We start from the raw sequence: 5,757 nt of genomic DNA on the forward strand, positions 1-5,757 counted from the left end.
TACCCTACCCCTCCACTTCACTTCCTACTGCAGCGAGATAAGATTGATACTCCACACTTGAGAATTGCCAACCATAAAGATCAAAGGAGACAGTGATTCCCATGCTAAAGTTTTTCAGAGTTTCTTCTCCTCTTTATATGTGGTTCCCCTAGTGTTCTAGAGCTAATATATATAATATTAGATACATATATATATATATATATATCTAGTTGCGCCGCGTACTCAGGGCATCTGCTTGTCAGTTGTTATTCTCCTCTGGTCTGGGATTCAATTCCGACGGTGTGTAGGATGTGGTACTCGAATTAATAGTCTTATGAGGAATGGTCGAGGCTCGTATAATAGCCCCCAAGTCATACCATTTTTTAAAAAATTGTATATCTCACGAGGGATGGTTTTGGAGAGAATTTTGAGAGTATTCCTCAAGGTCGTCTTCCTCTTGTGGAGAAATCTTGTAGAATGTGAGTTTCATGTATTTTGTGAGTTTTTGAGAGATTTGTATAAGTGGATGGAGTGTTGCAATTGTGGAGAAAATAATATGAATAAATTAAGAAAGATTTGTATAAGTAGATTTAAATTGAAGTTACATCCATGGGCTTTAGTCGCCCTCTATCATGATTAAGCTAAGTTAAGAGAGTGATTTCTACATTTAATAAATATATAATTTTATATACATAGATATTTATATGTATATTTGATTAATGATGTACCCAATGAATCATGAGTTTACCTTGGGTTAAGTTAATGTATGGCGAATCATTATCTTCGTTATTCTTCATGTCTACACTACACTATCAACATTATCCTAATAAAATGGATGTCAATTTATGGAATCTACCATCACCAATTACTTTTAACAGCTGCATTTCATATTATTTCATAACAGATGAATCTTTCAAAAAAAAATTGAAGAAAAGAAAGGCAAAACACTAGCAACGCAAGGGATGATTTGAATCTTAGTACATAAAACAAAATGAAACATCAATGCAACACAAAAAGGAATCACACCAAAACACTCAACTCCAGTTTTATTGTGCAGAAGAAGAATAGAAGTCTAAAAGAGAGCATGCAGTGGGCAATGCGATTTTTCTTTATTTGCCGACCCCAGCAACGTAGTGGGATTAAGGCTTTGTTGTTGTTGTTGTGTTAAATTATAAATAAAACAGACAGGTGAATAAGAGTGAGAAACATTTGAGTCATTTGACAGAAGTCAAAATGAAGAAGGGCAAGCAACTTTCTTCAGATAAGGCTTTTTCAAGTCCACAAACTATAAACTTGTATCACAAGTATATAGCACGCATAAGGAATGGCAAATAACTTCTATTACTATTTAAAAGAGATGCGTCTTAGGATGGAATTGTAATTATGGAATCCCGTAGCTACAAGAAGTTGCTTAATTTGTTATTATTACTATTTGAACGAAAAAATGATTCAGTGATAAATTTGTACAAAGAAAAGTGAAGTTCAGCAAGTGAGCATTCTGCTAATAGAAACTCTAAAACAATCCTTTCTTTGAAGAAAATATTCTTAAATGCACAAATTTTGTTAATTAAATGCAAACTAAGAATCTAGGGAGGATGAACAGATGCAAAGCCTCACGTTCCTGTTTCTCACGCACGTCAGGTATGCCTTACAATGTATTAATTTTTTCACTACCAACATTGATGGAGCATGATGTCACACCATGGAGACTGTGTTGGATCCAACTGTGATTTAAAAAGTAACATTTGATATTATCATTCAAATTACAATAACATATTTTATACTAATTTCTGGTTCTTTATTTTGATTTATCAAATTACCATATCTATAATTACTATAACATATTTTATTGTAGGAATTTACTAAAGATCAAAAAGCCTCATACACTAAAATTTATTTTTATGAAGGAGTTGTGTGTTTATGTAAACCTTTCATTACATTTTTACATATCAATAAAAATGACAACTCAAATTGGGTTTAATGAAGTGAAATAAATAAATAAATAAAAATAAAGGAAACTTGATGATAGGTATAACCAAGTCATGCAAAAGAAAACGAAAAGTAGATGTCAAATCAATTGGGAGGAATGTAAAGACGATCTGATATGACTTTGATTTCTCACCGATTAATAGTAAATCTTATCCATGTTATAATGTACAAGATAATAATTTCTTTCCAAAGATGAAATAATTTAATTTAGTCGTCCATTGCCTTAAATTCGATTGCCGGTTTTTCATGCTAACGCGATGAGCTCGCCAATTATGCTCAACCTTAACATACCAAAATTCTTACTTGATTGTATATAATTACCAAATGAAAGTATTTCTTCGGATGCATTTAATGCAAAATTTCCTTTTATATTTTATTTTTCAAATCGTTACAACATTAAAGTGTAAGTCGTCATTAAAGATAGATAGATGTAAATCTTTTACTTTTTCCCAACAGCTCTGTTAACTTACTGTCTGAAATACTGCTCATAAATGACATTTTTTTATGAACTAGATAAATGAATTTCTTAATTTAGTAATTTTATGAGCACACTTTTTTTTATAGATTAATTAACATTGTCAATCTTTTGTTTTCGAAAGAAAATTAAATTTAAAATCTTGCACGCAAATAGAATAAGTTTATCGAAATAAGAATTTTATACAAAGTAAAAAAAGATCACCAATACGTAATACAATAAAATATAAAATTTCTTATCAAAATTAAGTTGTGATCTTTATTAAAGATCAAAAAACCTCATATACTAAAATTTATTTTTATGAAGGAGTTGTGCAGTTTATGTAAATCTTTCATTATATTTTTACATATGAATAAAAATGGCGACTCAAATTGAATTTTATGACGTGAAATAAATAAATAAATACAAACAAAGAAAACTTGATGATTAGTATACCAAGTCATGCAAAAGAAAACAAAAAGTAGATGTCAAATCAATTGGAAGGAATGAAAAGACGACCTGATATGACTTTGATTTCTTCCCGACTTATAGTAAATGTTATTCATGTTATAATGTACAAGATGATAATTTCTTTCCAAAGATGAAATAATTTAATTTAGTCGTCCCTTGCCTTAAATTCGATTGCTGGCTTTTCATGCTAACCCGATGAGCTCACCAATTACGCTCAACTGTAACAAATCAAAATTCTTACTTGATTAGATATAATTACCAAATGAAAGTATTCATTCGGATGCATGTAATGCACAATTTCCTTTTGTATTTTATTTTTCAAATCGTTACAACATCAAGATGTAGGTCGCCGTTAAAGGTGGATAGATGTAAATTTTTTATTCTTTCCCAACAGTTCTGTTAACTTACTGTCTGAAGTACCGCTCATAAATAACATTTATTTATGCACTAGATAAATGATTTTCTTAACTTTGTAATTTTATGAGCACATTTTTTATTTTTTATTTATAAATTAATTAACCTTGCCAATATTCTGTTTTCGAAAGAAAATTAAATTTTAAATCTTGCATGCAAATAGAATAATTTTATCCAAATAAAAATTTTATACAAAATGAAAAAAGATCACAAATACGTAATAAAATAAAATATAAAATTTCTTATATGTCAATTCTTATATGTCAATTACTTATAATATCAAAATTAAGTTGTGATCTTTACTAAAGATCAAACTGCCACGTACACTAAAAAAAAAATCTTTATGGAGTTGTGCAGTTTATGTAAATCTTTCATTATATTTTTACATATGAATAAAAATGACGACTCAAATTGAGTTTTATGAAATGAAATAAATAAATAAATAAAAAGAAAGAAAATTTGATGATAGGTATAACTAAACCATGCAAAAGAAAACGAAAAGTTGATGTCAAATCTATTAGGAGGAATGAAAAGACAATCTGATATGACTTTGATTTCTTCCCGACTTATAATAAATTTTGTCTTTATTATAATGTATAAGATGACATAATTTAATTTAGTCGTCCCTTGCCTTAATTTAATTACCGGCTTTTCATACTAACGCGATGAGCTCGCCAATTATGCTCAACCGTAACATACCAAAATTCTTACTTAATTGGATATCATTACCGAATGAAAGTATTCCTTCGGATGCATTTAATGCAAAATTTCTTTTTGTATTTTATTTTTCAAATCGTTACAACATCAAGGTGTAAGTCGCCATTAAAGGTGGATAGATGCAAATCTTTTATTCTTTCCCAACGGCTCTGTTAACTTACTGTCTGAAGTACCGCTCATAAATGACATTTTTTATGAACTAGATAAATGATTTTCTTAACTTAGTAATTTTATGAGCATATTTTTGTTTTTTTTTTATAGATTAATTAACCTTGTCAATTTTCTGTTTTCGAAAGAAAATTATATTTTAAATAAAAATTAAATTTTAAATCTTGCATGCAAATAGAATAATTTTATCCAAATAAGAATTTTATACGAAGTGAAAAAAAGATCACAAATAAGTAATACAATAAAATATAAAATTTCTTATAATATAAAATTTCTTATATGTCAAGTCAATTACTTATAATATCAAAATTAAGTTGTGATCTTTATTAAAGATCAAAAAGCCCATACACTAAAATTTATTTCCATGAAGGAGTTGTGCAATTTATGTAAATCTTTCATTATATTTTTACATATGAATAAAAATGATGACTTAAATTGAGTTTTATGAAGTGAAATAAATAAATAAATAAAAACAAAGAAAACTTGATGATAAGTATAACTAAGTCATGCAAAAGAAAACGAAAAAGTAGATGATAAATCTGTTGAAATATAAACTTGATTTTAGTTGTTTAAATAAAGCTTAATTTCTATAAGCTTATTTTAGAATATGTGGTAGGTATGAAATTATTGTGTAGTAGGTGTGGTAGGTGTGGTAGGTGTTGAATTATTGTGTGGTAAGTGTGGAATTATTTGTAACAATTGATTGTAATTGTGGTGGCACAATCCTAGCCATTAATTTAGGAGGTGCCACTAGTATAAATAGGGGTGGAATCTTTGAGTTTGTATCAAGCCAAGTTAAGGTGATAAATAAGAGTGAAGCTTCTTCCATAAGTTGTTTTTTTAGCCTTTGTCATTTCCTAAAAGCTTTTCCATTCCAACAAAGTGATATCAGAGCCTAAAGGTTCCTTTATAGAGCAATGACAAACTGTGGCATGGTTTCCTTCCAAGTCCCGATGCTTAAGGAAAGCATCTACGACAATTGGAGTATCACGATGAAGGCACTCCTTGGAGCGCATGACGTTTGGGAGGTTGTAGAGAAAGGCTACGATGAGCCAAGTGATGAGTCTGCTCTATCCACAACACAAAAGGATAGCTTATGAGACTCGCAAAAGAGAGACAAGAAGGCTCTCTTCCTCATCAATCAAGCTTTAGATGAAGATGATTTTGAGAAGATCTCAAGTGCTACTTCGGCCAAACTAGCATGGAAGAAGCTCGAGGTTTCGTATAAGGGAGAAGAGAAGGTTAAGAATGTACGACTTCAAACTTTAAGAAGTCAATTTGATGTTTTGCATATGAAAGAAGGCGAGTTGGTCTCCGATTACTTTTCTAGAGTTATTACCATTTCCAATCAACTAAAAAGAAATGGTGAGAAGTTAGAAGATGTGGCAATCATGGAAAAGATTCTTCGATCGTTAGATTCAAAATTTGATAGTATCACAACCATTATCGAAGAGACGAAGGACTTACAAGTCATGACGATAGAGCAACTTCTGGGTTCATTGCAAGCCCATGAAGAAAAGAAGAAGATGAATGAAGAGATAGTCCAACAACTTCTCAAGACAAAT

General features: G+C 29.9%; 1 pseudogene; it reads left to right on the plus strand.

Annotated features, from left to right (window-relative positions):
* LOC110030053 overlaps positions 1 to 5,751 on the plus strand; it is a 6,435-nt pseudogene extending 684 nt beyond the window's left edge.
* The last annotated feature ends 6 nt before the right edge of the window (positions 5,752 to 5,757 follow it).

This window comes from Phalaenopsis equestris, unplaced genomic scaffold (genome assembly GCF_001263595.1).
Source record: "Phalaenopsis equestris unplaced genomic scaffold, ASM126359v1 Scaffold000642, whole genome shotgun sequence".
In the NCBI taxonomy this organism is placed as follows: domain Eukaryota; kingdom Viridiplantae; phylum Streptophyta; class Magnoliopsida; order Asparagales; family Orchidaceae; genus Phalaenopsis; species Phalaenopsis equestris.